This window comes from Symphalangus syndactylus, chromosome 7, assembly GCF_028878055.3.
Source record: "Symphalangus syndactylus isolate Jambi chromosome 7, NHGRI_mSymSyn1-v2.1_pri, whole genome shotgun sequence".
Classification (NCBI taxonomy): domain Eukaryota; kingdom Metazoa; phylum Chordata; class Mammalia; order Primates; family Hylobatidae; genus Symphalangus; species Symphalangus syndactylus.
In genome coordinates, this window is record NC_072429.2 from 15,569,110 (window position 1) to 15,587,812 (window position 18,703).

At 36.6% G+C, this 18,703-nt stretch overlaps 1 protein-coding gene and 1 long non-coding RNA gene across 4 annotated transcripts in view; one reads left to right on the forward strand and one right to left on the reverse strand.

The window, feature by feature from the left end:
- The window catches only part of RANBP17 (RAN binding protein 17), a 428,141-nt gene that overhangs the window by 147,567 nt on the left and 261,871 nt on the right, over nucleotides 1-18,703 (reverse strand). The window lies entirely within an intron of this gene.
- LOC129486021 (uncharacterized) overlaps nucleotides 9,687-18,703 on the forward strand; it is a 33,084-nt gene continuing 24,067 nt past the window's right edge. Inside the window, exons 1-4 of the long non-coding RNA XR_010121669.1 lie at nucleotides 9,687-9,776; nucleotides 11,341-11,478; nucleotides 15,031-15,143; nucleotides 16,098-16,261. This is a non-coding gene — a long non-coding RNA (uncharacterized lncRNA). The remainder of the gene's footprint in view (nucleotides 9,777-11,340; nucleotides 11,479-15,030; nucleotides 15,144-16,097; nucleotides 16,262-18,703) is intronic.

The window sequence follows — 18,703 nt, forward strand, 5'->3', positions numbered from 1 at the left end:
AAACCCAAGCACCCCCTGGGTGTCAGTCTTCCCCTGTCTTCCCCAAGATTTCATCAGTTATCTTCCAATATGTTCTCAGTGTTCTGCATATCAGTCATGGGCCTCATTATATTGAACAATGATTACCTATTAACTTTGTGTTCTCCACCAGTCTGATGGCAGGAGTATCTTTCCCTAGGCAATATTGAGTCCCACTGTTTAGCATATAATAAACAGATTTGTAATGATAAGTATTTGTATAATAAATGAAAGAAAAAAAGTGCCACTAATCTAGCCAAAAATAACATTTTTACAGACTCTGTATAAATCTTTTTCTAATGTACATTTCTTAAAAACTAAACACTGGCTGGTTCCAACCCACTGTTTCCTAATAAGATGCTGCTCTAATTAACAACACCTACTTCAGAAATATGACTAGGATCAGAACAAAATTTCTCTCCTTCTGTCACCATAAAATCTGACCATCTCACTCTAATCTATATCCAATCAATGAGAAAATAGGTGATAATCTAGCACTGTCCTAGTTGTATGACAGATACAAGATATGTATAGACACTGCCCCTTTCCTCAAGAATCTCAAACCTTGTTAAGAAAATAAGGACACAGAGCATAAAATGCTCTAGGAGCAAGATCAGGAATTACACTTCATCATTTAATGGATTTAGAGTTAGAAGGACCTAAGGTCAAATCTTGTGAATGCCACTTCCTACCTATGTACTCTTAGTTGAGTTACTCTACTACAGAAATGAGGTTAATGACACCTTCATCATAAGATTATTTTGAGACTTATAAGACACAATGCATGTGAAAGGTTTATCATCATAGTGACTGGCGTATAATAAACAATAAATGAGTGCGAGCATTGCCATTATTAAGTTTTAACAGCATATATGATCCAGGTACTAAAAACTGTAAGTGTGCGCATATGGGCACAAGGAGGAAGAGAAGAGTATGATCCAAGTTAAAAATGGGAGTCAGCATGACAGAGGGGAGCTGTGGAAACTAAAAACTGGACAGTAGATGGAGCTAGATTATGGAGGACCTTAAAAGCCAGAGTACTGGCTTGATGTCATGGACAACAGGGAGATTTTTAAGTGGGAAGAATCCTAGGACAAGAGTGACGTTTAAGATTTGTCTGACTACAGATGGGTAAAGCTTTTATCTTTCTGGGGCCGTTTTTTTTTTTTTTTTTTTTTTTTTTTGAGACAGAGTCTCGTTCTGTCGCCCAGGCTGGAGTGCAATAGCGATCTCAACTCACTGCAACCTCCGCCTCCCGGGTTCAGGCACTTCTCTACCTCAGCCTCCCGAGTAGCTGGGATTATAGGCACGTGCCACCACGCCCGGCTAATTTTTTTTTTTTTTTTTTTTTTTTTTTTTTAGTAGAGACGAGGTTTCACCATGTTGGCCAGGCTGGTCTCGAACTCTGATCTCAGGTGATCCTCCTGCCTCGGCCTCCGAAAGTGCTAGGATTACAGGCGTGAGTGAGCTACTGCGTCCAGCTTCTGGGGCCCTTTATTGTCTCTGTTACCATGTGTTCTTTCTCCTCGATATTCTGAGTTTCATGAACATCTTACTCTGGTTTCTCACTTTTCTAATTATTTATTTTAAGTTAGAAATTTATGGCCATACTGCCCAAGGTAATTTATAGATTCAATGCCATCCCCATCAAGCTACCAGTGACTTTCTTCACAGAATTGGAAAAAACTACTTTAAAGTTCATATGGAACCAAAAAAGAACCCGCATTGCCAAGTCAATCCTAAGCCAAAAGAACAAAGCTGGAGGCATCATGCTACCTGACTTTAAACTATACTACAAGGCTACAGTAACCAAAACAGCATGGTACTGGTACCAAAACAGAGATATAGACCAATGGAACAGAACAGAGCCCTCAGAAATAATGCCGCATACCTACAACCATCTGATCTTCGACAAACCTGACAAAAACAAGAAATGGGGAAAGGATTCCCTATTTAATAAATGGTGCTGGGAAAACTGGCTAGCCATATGTAGAAAACTGAAACTGGATCCCTTCCTTACACCTTATACAAAAATTAATTCAAGATGGATTAAGGACTTAAATGTTAGACTTAAAACCATAAAAACCCTAGAAGAAAACCTAGGCAATACCATTCAGGACATAGGCATGGGCAAGGACTTCATGTCTGAAACACCAAGAGCAACGGCAACAAAAGCCAAAATTGACAAATGGGATCTAATTAAACTAAAGAGCTTCTGCACAGCAAAAGAAACTACCATCAGAGTGAACAGGCAACCTACAGAGTGGGAGAAAATTTTTGCAATCTACTCATCTGACAAAGGGCTAATATCCAGAATCTACAATGAACTCCAACAAATTTACAAGAAAAAAACAACCAGCCCCAACAAAAAGTGGGTGAAGGAGATGAACAGACACTTCTCAAAAGAAGACATTGATGCAGCCAAAAGACATATGAAAAAATGCTCATCATCACTGGCCATCAAAGAAATGCAAATCAAAACCACAATGAGATACCATCTCACACCAGTTAGAATGGTGATCATTAAAAAGTCAGGAAACTACAGGTGCTGGAGAGGATGTGGAGAAATAGGAACAGTTTTACACTGTTGGTGGGACTGCAAACTAGTTCAACCACTGTGGAAGTTAGTGTGGCGATTCCTCAGGGATCTTGAACTAGAAATACCATTTGACCCAGCCATCCCATTACTGGGTATATACCCAAAGGATTATAAATCATACTGCTATAAAGACACATGCACACGTATGTTTACTGTGGCACTATTCACAACAGCAAAGACTTGGAACCAACCCAAATGCCCAACAATGATAGACTGGATTAAGAAAATGTGGCACATATACACCATGGAATATTATGCAGCCATAAAAAACGACGAGTTCATGCCCTTTGTAGGGACATGGATGAAGGTAGAAACCATCATTCTCAGCAAACTATCGCAAGGACAAAAAACCAAACACCGCATGTTCTCACTCATAGGTGGGAATTGAACAGTGAGAACACATGCACACAGGAAGGGGAACATCACACTCCGGGGCCTGTTGTGGGGTGGGGGGAGGGGGGAGGGATAGCATTAGGAGATATACCTAATGTTAAATGATGAGTTAATGGGTGCAGCACACCAACATGGCACATGTATACATATGTAACTAACCTGCACGTTGTGCACATGTACCCTAAAACTTAAAGTAAAATAAAAAAAATTAAAAAAAAAGAAATTTCTATTCTTCACATTCTTGAATTGAGACTGCCCTCCACCCTCATACACCCAGTTCCTTGGGGGAGTTCATCTGCTCCCAAGAGTTCAATTAAATATATACCAAAATGACTCTAAATCCACAGTTCTGAATGCAGAAAAACCAGCCCTCTCTGGTTTAGTTATATTACTGAAGAAAGGTAGTTAGATTTGGGAACTGAAAAGAAATGTTGAGGTGGCAAAATGGCAACAATTTTGGCTCTTTTTCCTTGGTTCTAGAAAGGCTAGGAACTTGAAGGAGGCGATTACCACTGCCTAGGTTAATTATATAAGAACACAATGCATCAGCTCAATGGCTCACCTAGTTCATAACTGTCTCTCTCATTAAGGCTTCAATGAACTACCTTCCACCAACGACCATTAACCTCATAGGGTTAGAAATGTAGCCCAGATATTTATATCTTTTCATAATAACTGTTGAGAATCTTTAATTCATGAACTTATGAAGCCTATTTATATTTTTAGTTTGTGCCATTGCTTGGGACAAGTTCTGTAAATTTTATTATTGACCAGAGAAAGTGGAATTGCTTCTTATTTTCCCTGAAATTAACATATATTTAAGGAGACTCTTGAATTTATATATTTCAGAAATTTTCAAGTCCTGCCAATATCCTAATTAAAAAACAAAAAACCTGATCTTCCCTTTCAAATGTTTAAATTCCTAGGCCAAAGAGGCCTGACTCTTTCATAATATTGATTTCTATGGTGTTTATGTGAGCTCTGCTCTAGAAAAGTGAAATATAAATATGGATTATATCTATTAACACTGTGCCTTTAAATCATTTGAACTGAACCTCCACTTATAGCATCTTTAAGGTCTATTTTACACAGATCACATTTCTGGGTAGTGACAAAGGTCAAAAAAATGTTAACATAGCCATTCTATTCTGACTATAATCTTGAAAGGTTACTAGAGGCCCCAGTAGACAAATATAAACTTTAAGGAAAAAGCAAATTCTCTGCTGTAATTTTTTACAGAGACCTCAACTAGTTCATTTTCTTTTTAAAGTAAAAGCATTTTTGAAAAACCTTGCAAAATGCAAAAGCAGCGGACCAAGTTCCAACAGTGTTCCTCAATGACAAAAGGAACGAAATGTCTGCAGACAATTAGAAAAGAGCTAGGAATTTAACAAACCAAATGAAGTGTGTTCACTTCTAACTAAACAAAATGCACCACCTCTGACTCCTTATGCAGAAACTTTGGATCACATAATCATCTCTTGGGTATGACAGAATTTTTGAAAAGCAATGTAAAAACCAGAGTTCAAATCTCCAGTCACAAATGTGAGCACACAATTTCCTTAACTTCTTGAAGAATCATTTTCTTCATCTATAAAATGAGGACAATAATATCTACCTTGCAAGGCTGTAGAGAAGATTTGTGATAACGTGGACAAAATGCCTAGCGTAGTATCTGGTGCAAAACAGATATTTATAAACACTATATATTTTTATTGAGAATATCACTTGCATATCATCTAGTAGGTAAGCTTATAAAAAATTAGTACCTTTCATCAAATTGTGTAATGCTTTTTTCTTTTTTTTCTTTTTTTAATGAGAAGGGACATATAAACTAATATTTACATTCAATCATTATGAACCTGTTATTAGTGTTATCACACTATGGCCAAGTACCTATTTAGACAATTTAAACTTTGATTTCTAAGAATAAGTAATTGGGAAGGGAGAAAAACATTTTAATTATATAACATTTAACACATTGCACCTAAATTAAAAAGTAATTATTCTCTGGAGGATTAAATGGGAATACCCTAAAAACACAAAGTTTTTAAAGAGTGGTATAGATTTCCAGCTTACTGTGAAAAATTCTCAACTACTTTCAAAGCTTTTAACAACTCCAAAATGGCTGACAGTAGGTAAACAGAATATAAAAGCAGATGGTTCGGACACTCTGAGTACAAAAAAAGCAGGTGTTTAGCAAAACAGAAGCATTTGCCAGTTTGCCAATGCTGCTGGTTCCTGCTTCAACACTCTGCTTGCCTCCCCTACCCCCACATCTGTTCACTAGTACTTACGTGATACATTAAATTGACACAGAGGATGAAGACTAACAACCTGCAAACCAGGAGTCTGCAGAGGAGATTGCTGTTATATGAAAATAGGATTTCCTCTTCTTCGAAGTTTCTCTCACTATTTTAATCTTAGAAAGGTGGAAAAATGTGTCTTTCTTCACAAGTAAGACACGTTCCATAGATTTAAGAGAATTATTTTCAAAAGAGCACAATAAAGAGATATTAAGGCCTGGCTTACAAAACACATTAATATAGATAGATGCAAACTAATTCAAAGCTTAAACCATGTCTGCAGAGTATACTCTATATTGCTCAAGTACAGTAAACAAAGAAAGTACCATAAATTAGCTTCTAGACACTGAAAGAAAGCAATCATAGCGTGTCTTTACCAGATGTGGAACGAAACTACGCATTTCTCACAAAATCTTTCACTTTTGTTTTGCCTCTGAACAAACTAATCTAGGGACTTACAGGAGATTATGATGTAATTTAGAAGGAGGCTGATACAGTAAGTGAAATATGGTAAGTGAAAAGAATAAACTTAACAGTTATGTGGTGAGAGAACCCAAGATAGGAAACAGTTCTCTTGTTTAGATATTTTTATTTGTGTGATATGGGATTTTGGGGAGAAAATATATATAACTATGTGGACTTCAGTGGACACATGAAAAATGAGCATAGCTCAGAGCTCAGTAAAAAATGGAACAGTAAAAAAGATCCATGGTATCTCCAAAAGAGGTTAGGGATGCTAACAGTGGATGTTGGTAGATATCAAATGAGGAAAGGGGCCTTTGTACAGTGGCCAGGGAAGTTGAGGTGATTTTATAGAATGGGTGAAGACAGTAGGTAAAGTTAGATAGCTTGTACGTGGTAGCTACAGAACCTATGGTTAGGTTTACTTTACCAGCAATCAGCCTCTTAGTTGGCTATTCTAGTTTTTACCCCATCACTTGTACTGAAGTTTCAGGGACAGGGATGACGATAATATGAACAGCTATCGTTTACTGAGTGCTCATTATGGGCAAGCACTATGCTAAGCACTTTATAGACTTTATCTCATTTAATCAACATGGTAAGTCTATGAAGCAGGTAGACATTAATATCACAATTTTACCACTGAACAAATCACATTAATATCACACCAATCACATTAACATCACGATTACCACAAAAGAAACTGAGACCCAGAGAAGTTATGTGTCTATTGAGTCACACAGTCTGTACGTGACAGGACTGGGACTTAAACCAAAGTCAGAATAATGTCAAAGCCCATACTCTTAACCAATTACTTTATATATATGATTATGAAATGCTCGCTCTCTCTCTCTATATATATATCTATATCAATATAGCTATATAGACAGGTACATCAATACTAGACAGGATTAAACTATACACTATTTACAAGTATCTGATAGCATCAAATGTGGTTTCATGTTCATTTATACTATCAAAAATTCATACTTTAAATGGGGTTTTCCATATAATATTGAGGTTCTACTAATTAAAGTCATTTAATATCTGAGATTTAAAATTTTACCTTTCTTTAGCTGCTTAGAAAAGATGATTATGGCCAGGTGCAGTGGCTCATGCCTGTAATCTCAGTACTTTGGGAGGCTGAAGTGGGTGGATCATGAAGTCAGGAGTTCAAGACTAGCCTGGCCAAAATGGTGAAACCCCATCTCTACTAAAAATACAAAAATTAGCTGGGCGTGGTGGCAGATGCCTGTAATCCCAGCTACTTGGAAGGCTGAGGCAGGAGAATTGCTTGAACCCGGGAGGCGGAGGTTGCAGTAAGCCGAGATCGCGCCACTGCACTCTAGCCTGGGTGACAGAGCGAGACTCTGTCTCAAAAAAAAAAAAAAAAAACCAAAAAAAAAAAAAAAACAACCACACACACACACACACAACAACCAAGAAAAGATGATTACATAATAATTCTACTTTTTCTTCCATGTTTTTCTTAGACTTCAGCACAACAGCAAATGTTTATAAAAATGTATATGCCACTCATTGTGCTAACCCGGGGCTTCTTAACTTCAATACTACTGACATTGAAGGTCACATAATTCTTTGTTGTGGGGCTGTCTTGCGCACTGCAAAATGCACCTGGACTCTATCACTAGATGACAGTGGCACCCCTCTCCCAAATTGTGACAACCAAAAATATCTTTAAATATCATCAAATGTCCTCTGGAAACTGCTGTCTGCACTAAGTAATTTACACATATTTACTAATTTAACGCTCACATATACCATAAGATAGTACTATTACTATTCTACTTTTATAAATGAGGAAACTGAGATGGTACGATTTGACATAACAGAGTAAGTGGTAGAGTTAGAATTTAAATTTAAGCAATTCAACTCTAGCAACTGTACGTTCACCTAGCACACTATACCTCTTCTCCAACAAAATAAAAAGTAGACTTCTTAGCCCTAAAGGAATATGAAGGATATATGTATTTTCTGGTTTAACTTGCTACTATTACCTGGGTAGAAGTTAAGGGGGATATAAAGACTGGGCTCACATAGCTCCAAGTTCCCTGCTCTGTACTGCTTATCTTAAGATGGCACAATATAGAAGTTGTTCTATTTTGAGGGGTTAACAACTTCTTTGTGAATATGATCAAAGATATTTACCCTCTCCCAGAAAAATATACAACATATTACATACCGTTTTTTTGGTCTTAGAGGATATTACCTGCAGAACCTGAGTTTAATTTCTGTCCCAACAATTACCAACTGTATGACTTTGAAAAAGTTATTTAACCATGTTGACCCCTAAGGTCCCCTCTGTGAAATGAAGAAAAGTGCATTTACCCTATATGAGTGTTGTGAAGCTTAAAATGATCACATGTGTGAAACACCTGGCAGAATACTGGCACTTAGCAGTTACACAATAAACTGCATTCCTCCTCTTGTAATTATATTTTCTCCTCTTGCCCTTTCTACAAAGAAAGCCTTATCCACTTTTCAATATGCTCTAAGATTTTTGGGCACACTGCTTATCATCCATGTCTTCCTTCAACTCTTATATGCACAGAAGATAAATTAGGTCTTTATCCTTATTTGTTAGCTTAGAGGATATTATTTGGTCACCTCACCCCAATGCCCAAGGCTTAAGGTAAAAAAGAAGGAAAAGAAAGCATTCCTCCTTGGCTGTGTTTCCTTACCAATGTTAGAAGTAGAATTTTATGGGATTGTTGCAAGGAATAGAAAAAATTTATGTAAAATGTTTGAGATTGCCTATTATAGGTGATTAACAAATGTTTTTTCTTCTTCCTGGGGCCTATTACACACGATATGGGGTTTCCTCTAAGATGTTATCCTTTGAGTATCTAAAAACCCACATTATTAATTAAAGTAATACGTTTTCCCTTACTTTTGGGGGGATTAGTTTTGAAAGAAGAGTTAATTAATCCACTACATGACTTCATAGAAACACTATTTTTTGGGAATGAAATATGGATCCCATTATGCGGCTTCCAGGAGACGAGACATGACATATACTTTGGGCCTATTTCAATTAACAATTTCATTACTGTCATGAGCAACTTTTGGTGTGAGCCTTCTCGAAGCTGTGTAATTGGTTCTTGCTTGTTATGCAATCTTTCTCTATTGCGCTGATAAAAATATTTCATTATTTTTGCTAGCATCAAAACATTCAGAAATCTCCAAAAGAGCTGTTGAGAAAAGTATGGAGGACCAAGGAGCAGAGGAACCTTGGAACAAAGTAAGGGCAAGTCTACTTCTATGGCCTTTAGAGTATGCATTGTTTCTAAGAATTTATACCAAAGAAAAGTTTCTGCTTCTCTTCTGTATTTCATTAAAAAAAAAAAGACAAATAAATCTTGCTTAGGAGAAAGTGTAATACAGATTTTATTTTAAAGCACAGGTGATCTAAGGTTTGGAGACAGAGAATGCTAAGATACTAGCTTACCCAGAATTCTGATTGAGTCTGGAGCATAATGTCAAGAAAAATGGCCCCCAAAGACCAACTGTTTGGGGCTTTTGATGAGAAAGAGAGCCTTAGGTTTCTTAAGAACCATTGCTAGGGTTACTTACTAAAGTAATTTAAGATAAGAAATCTGGCTTGACTTTTCTTTATATACAGAAGCCCTGGTATTTAATATCTAGCCTTCATAGTATATGCTAAAGCACTTTTTGATAAAACAATAGCTCTTTCAATTTAATATCATGCAAGCATCACACAAATAATTTAACACTGTATTTAGTCACAAAATAGCCAAGCAAAATATAAAATTCTCTCCCAACAGGCTGCTTCTCCATATATCTTTATGCCTGGAGCCAAAATCCATTACAAGCGAGAATACTCAAGAGAAATAGTAATATAAAAATCTTGTGTCCTTCCCATTCTCAGTTCCTCTGAACCAATGCAGAGCGCTCCATGGTCTATGACATCCAAAGAAGATCATGACAAAAGAAACTACAAATTATCCTGTCTCACAGTAAGTCATAATGTCATTTCAAGTGAAGCAAAACACAAAAAGGGATTTCACAGACAGTCAAACACTCAGTTTTAAAAGGTCCTCCAAATCTGATCTATGCTGTTGTGGCAGGCAGAGACCATAAAGGACAAAACACCTTTAACAAAACAAGACATAATGAACACTTATTGCCATTGGGGAAGGCAATGGGGGCACCATTCACAGCCATCAATAAGTGAAAGAGGCAAGATGGCTGAAGGGCAACCTGCAGTTTGTATTTTTTTCCCTCTAGGACTAGGCCACTGCCACCAGAATAATTCTTCTTTTTGAAATAAATAAATGATCAATCACATCTCTTACCTAGTTAAAAATATTAAATGGCACCCTATTTCTTTTTCTTTCTTTCTTTCTTTTTTTTTGAGATAGGGTCTTGCTCTGTCACCCAGGCTGTAGGACAGCAGCATGATTTTGGTTCACTGTAACCTCCACCTCCTGGGCTCAAGCGATCCTCTTACCTCACCTCAGCCTCCTGAGTAACTGGGAGTAGTGCACACCACCATTCCTAGCAAATTTTTTGTATTTTTGGTAGAGACAGGGTTTCACCATGTTGCCCAGGCTGGTCTAACACCTGCACTCAAGTGATCCACCCGCTTTGGCCTCCCAAAGTGTTGAAATTACACGCATGAGCCACCACGCCCAGATGGCAGCCTATTTCTTACAGGGTAAAACCTTCCTTCCTTAGCTTGCTGTGGAGCATCTTTCCTGTTCTGGCCCTTCCCAACTATAGTAATAACCCTTCCCCTAATTGCTACTGTATCTTCCCAGAATTTTACCCCCCTAGTCCCTCAGGGACTAATCATGTCATGCTCTTTAATACTCCCATGGCTTTCTGTCTACTGTTCCCTCAGCTGGGAATAATCATCCTCTCCTTTTCAACCTGGCAAAATCATCTCCATCTTTAAGACCTGGTTCAAATATAATTTCTCTTAGGATGCTTCTCTTGACCTCTTTCATATGGAACTTCATCCATTTCCATTGTCATTCTGTGCTGTCAATTATTTGTTCATCCATCTGTCTCTTCCACTCATGTGTGAGCTCTAAGCATAGTGACTGGGATACAGCAGATATTCAGTAAATGATTACCGAAGAAATGAATAAACTACAACACTGAAAGACCTACTCCAGCAAGTGGAATGATCTTGGAAAGGTAATTAGTATCTCTAGGCCTTAAACTGCCATCTGTAAAATTAGGAAATGGTGAAAAAAATTTTTTTAAAGATGTGAAACCATTTCTTTAAATAAGGGCTTACCTGGAAGGCCAATATGAGAAAGTAAGTGATAAAGAAAGTAAGCACTTTAAAGTAAAGTGCTCTGTTTCATGGAAGGAGAAGATAACTCACCAAGCTCCTCCTCCTCCCCTCCCTGCCCCAACCACGGAGCAAACAGAAAAACTGCTAGACTATATATTATATGATCTCTTCCAGTTCTAGTATTCTATGATTCCATGGTGTTATTCAATAGTGTTTCCTAGCAACACATACAAGAATTATTAAGTGGAACATTCCTTTATTCTGTCATCCTTTAGGAACAAAAACTTCCATTTGGAACTCTATTTTCCCACAGTGGATTATTTTGTGGAGGTATCAAATTTGGACTAGCTGTGCTACACAACAGTGAGTAATCATGGAGCTGTTTATCCCACTAGCTTACCAGATAAAAGCAGGTGATCTGTGACAATCATTAATTTTAGGTACAAAATACTGCAATGGATAAAATAGATTTTAAAAATAAAAAACAAACTGTTGATTAATCTTTTAAGAAACCAGGTCTTTATTACTTATGCCTAGAAAAATAATGTAAATGCCTATAATTTCAATTTTCATGTGCTTCTGCAGTTAAGAGCTCAAGGTCTGAAACACTGGTCTATAATTCATTAGCTATTATTGACAGTCATTTATTCTGAGGTTTCATTTCCTCATCCCTAAAACTGGTATGATACTTCCTTTATGTAGTTGTTATAATGACCAAAGTAAATAAAGTATCCAGCATACTGGTACATGGTAGGCCTTTGAGACAGTCTATACTTCATTCCTTATTGAATGCTAACAAATACAAAGAGACAGGCTTCTTCTCCTAAGGAGAAAAAGTCATGTTTTGGACAGATAGTATTCACAACTAGCCATCTTACTACTGGCAATTTACTAAGATGAGAAGACCATGCTTGAATATATACCAAACTTGAATTATAACTGAAAAAGCAAATTTGCAATAATTAATATTTGTGATGGGTATAAAATCTTATCTATAAAGGATAAGGCAGAACATTTGGTTCAGACTGTATCGCCAACAGCAATAATAGCCTGGGTTCCAAGGCCCCACTATCTAACAAGAGCATTTATTTACTGAACATCTAGTTAGGGATCTAGAGCTGTATAGTTGTACTCTAACAATATTTTTTTCTTCAGTTACTGTTTAAATATTTGAAACTACATTTTGGCAGAAAATTCTACGAAAAAGAGACCAGTCTTACTTTTAAGAATCACCTATCATCTTGAGAGACAGGCTCCACAAACATTCTACTAAAAATATAGAGCACAGAAGACAAAAAAATGGAAGCTCTATTATCATTAAAAAACAAAAGTAAACTCATGGCCATAACAGGTAGAAATTTAACACCTCTATTTCCAATACAGCATATGAAAAACATTTGAAACTAATGATAGGACCTCGTATATTTCAAGCAATCTGCATCTGCTGGTATTTCACCAATAAGTTTGAATTTCTTAGTCTTGATTTTACTTTGAAGGCATGCAAATGACATATTTTTATATAATATACTAAATAGGTATGAAAGAAAACAAAGAGTTAACCAAAAAATGAAAGTATATAAAACCCAAGATGGATATGCCAGGTATTCTGTGCTACAGGTATTATTCAGCGTTAGGTCATCAACCATAATGTTTAAAATGAACTCTTGAATAAGTATGCAATCTTAAAAAAATTGAGTGACTTAGCTGAATGTTGGCAGTAGCAAAAGTCAGAAAAGATACTCCTGTCAAATAAGCACTGTGATTTCAGCCTCCTCTTAATTAATTTAACCAATTCTCCAGTTTAGGCTTTTTGCTTGATCAAAGTATATATCTTTACTTTTTTTTTTTTTTTTTTTTTTTTGAGATAGAGTCTCGCTCCATCTCAGTCTACACTCCATCCGAGGCTGGAGTGTAGCGGCGCAATCTCAACTCACTGCAAACTCCACCTCCTGGGTTCACGCCATTCTCCTCCCTCAGCCTCCCAAGAAGCTGGGACTACAGGTGCCCGCCACCACGCCTGGCTAATTTTTTGTATTTTTTTTTTTTTTTTTTTTTTTTAGTAGAGATGGGGTTTCACCATGTTAGCCAGGATGGTCTTGATCTCCTGACCTTGTGATCCGCCCACCTGGGCCTCCCAAAATGCTGGGATTACAGGTGTGAGGCTCCGCGCCCAGCCTATCTTTACATTTTTAACTTCCCATCCTTAATAAACCAACTTTAAATACTAACTCGATTGAACTTGTAAGTCTGAGTATACTTTGTTTTCACTGAGAAAGAGATCTTATCTTGGCCCGGATTTAGGAAATCATGTTATAGTGAAAGGTCCTCTCTGACACGTTTATTTTTAGTAAAGAGTAGGGAAAGGAAAAAAGAAACATTTTTAGGGATTCTGCAAATGTTTCTTAAATGAATGTTATGAGGAAGAATCAGGTAGAGATGAGTAAGTACAGCCTATCATGGGAACAGAATGGCCTCAGAGCTGTCCTGATATGATCAAACAGCCAAAGACAGTTTCTGCTTTTCATTAATTCATTCAATTTTCATAAAACTTGATTAGATTAAAGGGTGGGAATAAGACACAGGTAGTGTGGAATATTCTGGACTTGGAATAGCTTTTCACGTCTTCATGACACACGGATCTACCCTTCACAGTAACGTAAGGGTAGGATGAAGAGGTCCTTGGATACAAGGCAGATGTCTACCTCAAAATACTCAGGAATTTTTTTTAAGTTGGGTATAATTTATATACAATAAAATTCAATCTTCTCAAAAGCATAGAGGTTTATGAGTTTTGACAAATGCATATGGATGTGTAACTACTACCACAATAAAAGCTTCTATTACTGCAAAATGCTGCATTGTGCCTTGTTGTACAGACCTCTCAGCCTACTCCCATCCCTGTACTCGGGGATTCTTAAGTTTGGCAGGACCTGATCTCAAACACAAAAAGACTGAGCATCAAAAGGACTTGGGGTGGGGTTTTATAAACTGGAGTATGACATGATATCTGCTCTTTATAGCCCAAACTCTGCTAACAGAAGAGGTGGCTAATCTAGTGTTGGGTATATGTACTCAGTTTTAGTTCCAGCTCCATCACTTAGCACAGTATAGCTTATTCTTTTATTCCTTTAATAAACATTGAACTGAATTTGATTAATGTGAGCTTGATAAATATTCCAATATGTGTCGCGTACTGTGCCAGATGCTGGAATGGACAAAATCAAACATGATCCCTATCCTCATGGAAGTTACAGTTCTAGTGAAAGAGACAGATATTAATTTAATAATCACACAAATGTTATTACAAACTGTGTGAGTTGCTATAATGGAAAAGTACAAGGTGCTGTGAAAGTATATAAAAAGATAACATAACCTAGCCTGGGAGATCAGGGAGGGCTTCCATGAGGAGGTGAAATTTAAGCAGAGAGCTGAGGGGTAAGCAGGAAATAACGGTGAAAGGGGAAGGTTGGGAGAAACAGAAAAGAATGTTCCTGACTGAAGAAGTGATATATGTAAAGTCCTGGAGTTATAAGAGAGTTTGTGCTGCTGAGGGTCTTAAAGAAGACCAGTGGGCTGGCTAGAAGAGTGGGGTTCACATGAAGTTAAAGAGGAAAATTGAGGCTATGTAAAGTTGGGTTTTATCCTAAAAACAATAGAAAGTTATTTAAACAGGCAGGAAGGCAAAATCAGGTTTATATTTTTGAAGACTAACCTAGCTACAATTGTACAATGCACAATAGTAGGCTGAAAGCAGGGGGAAGGTGAGAATAGAGTCAGGATTCAAGTTAGGAGTATAATGTAATATCCCAAGTAAAACAGATGGTCGCTTGGAGTTGGGCTATAGAGGAGACAGAAACAGATAGATTGGTGACATATTTATGAGGCAAAATATATATATTAGAACTTGGTAGAGAGTAAGGAAGAAATGAAATAAAAATGATTCCTAGGTTTCTGGCTTATACTAGAATGGTGCCATTCATCAAGACAAGCGACAATTAAAGAAGACCAGGTTTATTACAATAAATATCACGGAATGCCTACCATGGGCCAAGCACTGAGGATTCTGAAAGAAAGATAAGTATGTAGATAATAAGTCTCATATAATGGGATAAAAGCCATAACAAGGTTAAGCACAGAAAGAAAAGATGCTCACGCCAACAATGGGGTAGAGTAGGGAAGAGATGGAGGGAGAAGACTTTCAGGATTTTGTAACTATATAAAATTATTTTAATAAGAAAAGAATCCTAATCTGCCAAATGAGGGAACTATCTCTACTTCAAAGGAATGCTACCCGAAAAGCGGGTGGAGCTACAGTTGCTGCCTATTTTTTTAAACTTTGCATTTGAAATAATTTTATTTTTAAATTGTTATTTACAATTTTTTTAAATTTAAAATTTATTATTTTTCTTTTTTTTCTTTTTTAAAGAGACAGGGTCTCAGTGTGTTGTCCAGGCTGAAGTATAAGTGGCATGATCACAGCTCATCATAGCTTTGAACTCTTGGGCTCGAGTGATTCTCCTGTTTCAGTCTCTCAAGTAGCTGGCACTACAGGTGCATGCCACCATTTCTCAGCCAATTTTTCCATTTTTTGCAAAGATGACATCTCATTATGTTGTCCGGGATAGTCTTGAATTCCTGGCCTCAAGTGATCCTCCTGAGTGCCTCAGCCTCCCAAAGTGTTGGGATTACTAGTGTGAACCATTGCACCTGGCCTGGCATAATTTTAGATATACAGAAAAGTTGCAAATATAGTACAAAGAATTCCTATACACCTGGCCTGGCATAATTTTAGATATACAGAAAAGTTGCAAACATAGTACAAAGAATTACTATATACCATCCATTTAGTTTTCCCTAAGGTTAACATCCTATATAACCATGGCATATTTCTCAAAATCAAAATATTTCCAGTTGGGGAAATAGGAAGAAGCATTCAAGTGGAGTTTTGTGTCCCTTTCACTGTTGCTTTCGTTCTCTAAGCCTGCACTATGAAGGATGCTTTCTCAGGACTTTTTTTTTTTTTTTTTTGCAGTAGGGAAGGGTAGGAGAAACTGCCTGGTGGGACTGTGATAAAAAAGCCTGCAAGAGGGTATAAAATCTCCATATATCTAAGGCCATCTGGGGCACACTCGACCTCTACCAATTTATTAACTATCTAGCACAGTTATTCTTACGGCATTTATGAGTCAACCTTAGGTAAGAAAGTACTCACGTTCCTTTTTTCCTAGCAAGCATCTATCTCTACTTACATTTCTGGCTATTTGGTTGTCCTTCCACTTCAGTTCTCTGGCAGATTCAAGAAAAGTCATCAGCTTGCAGTTTTCCCAGCTTTATTGTTGTTTCAGGGGTGAAAGTGATGCTCTTTCCAGCTTTCTAGGCTCCAAATGGAAACTGCAAGTCCTATGTTGTTTTTAATCCTAGAATTTGGGTCTAAAAAGTTCTCAAGGGCAATCTAGTTCATTCTTTATTTTACAAGCGAGAATACTAAAGCTCTAAAAGAAATAACTGACTTTTGAACATTTAGTGATAGAGTCAGGGCAATTCTACTTATTTACAAAGTGACTCAGTGTGTGTGTGTGTGTGTATATATATATATATCTCATATATCACACTGCTTATAGATATAGAGTAGATATATATTTACTTATTTACACAGTGACTCAGTATTTGGGGTGACATATAGGAAATCCTGGACATTAAAAAAGTAGAGATAAAATAAAATGAGACACAAGGACCAGCTATAATATAAAGTTGAATCAGTGGGAGGAATACAAGGATAAAAATTCATGAAAGTAGATTATAAATGTTAAATGCAATTGTACAGTTGAACCATAAATTGGTGTGGCAAATTTCCAGATGGCCAAAGTGAAAAGGGAAAGATTATTTTATAGTTTATCAATTAGGGGAATACACACACACACACACACACACCTCAAGTAAACAGAAGCACTTCCTAGTGCTAAATTAAGAAGTTTCTCTTATGTGGCTTCATATAGGGACCACTAAGAAATATAATGAGGCAATACTTTCAATGACAACCCTGTAGCAAAAGTAGTGTCCAAGTTTACAAATGCTGGAGTTAGACCCTGGATGGAAGTGTTCAGTCTTCAGATCTAAATCTATTTACCCCACCATGCAGTCTACACTACAGCAATTCCCCAGGATAGATGTCTATTATGCAAACTGCTAATGAGCACTGGTGACTCAGTTACTATCAAAATAGGTATGTCTGGAGTTACAAGACTTTCAAATTGTAAGAGACCTCATCAACTTGTCCCATCATCTCATTTTGGGAATGAAATAGAACACAATAAATACTTTCATGTGGAAAAATATATAGTAAGCATAGGCAAGTTAAATTCCTATCCAGTTTAAAAAGAAGTCTTAAAACTCAGCCAATATAAGATATTCTCTCTTTAGGATGCTACTGATGTCAAAAATAGAACTTTATAAATATTTTAAAATAATTCTCAGGAATCAGAAGCAGAAGAAAAGGAAAACAAAAGCCAGCCACAAGTCTTCCTGCACTACTGACAATTTAGTGGAGTGAAAAACGTCAAGATCTAGACAAAAACTGAGAGAAACCATGAAGAAAAAGAAAATGAAGAGTTACTCTAGGGATAAGATTTCCTACAACCACTCAAAGGATAAAAATTCACAGTTCCAAGTTTCAAGTCTGATGAATTTTTATTTAATTGTGTACATCAAGCAGAAAATTAATTTCTAAATCTCTAATTAGCCACCAAAGGCAGAGTGAGCTAGAAAAGACCTAAGCTAGGAAGTAATACATATCTACATATACCAAAAACATTTAAAGAGGCTCCAGTTCATAAGACTATAATTAGAAGTAAGAGAGTCTCCTAAGACAATAATCTGAGTCTTGCTTTTAGAGAGTCCTGATAGCACAGCGTCTGAAAAGATCCAAGATTCATTTTTGATCCTGCTCAAATGTGTTTGCTGCTAAAAGTCCTGAAAGATGACCTCTTTATAATATAATCTTACCTAAAGTGAGTCCTGCATTATGAACCCAGGAGACAGAATTAGAGACTCTAGCTTTCTCTCTTTCAAGAAAAGAAAAAAAAAGGTGAGAAAATCCGAGTAAAATAAAAATTTTATATAAAATATGTAGATATAACACACACAGAGACATATATTATAAACATGAACATCCAGTTGATATTCCTGCGTATCTTGAAATGGAGAAAATAATTTTGCTTCCCACTTGGCATTCTCATGTTTGAATAAAAAAATTTGTGAATAATACTCATGTGAAAATACCCTTATACAAATTAAAAGGAAAAAATGTTATTTTGAATCTATAATACTGCAGCCTTTCAGTTGGGATGCTGGTTGATCTTAATGAGATAAATTATTTGATTCAAGTATCAACTAAATAGTAATTAAGATGAACATAAATGCATGAAAAGAAAATTAACTGTATATGACAAGTGCATGCCTCATAGCACCTGTCCTCACATGTAGAAAAGAACATCAGCCTTTGACTGATTATTTCTTTTTGACATGATTTATCACCCAGTATTCTTTAAACTTGATAAAGCAAATTAATCTTTGATTGCAGGCGGCACTGGAGGTTGCCATTAGTCATGTAGTTTGGTGAGGTTCGTTGTGTTTCATTTA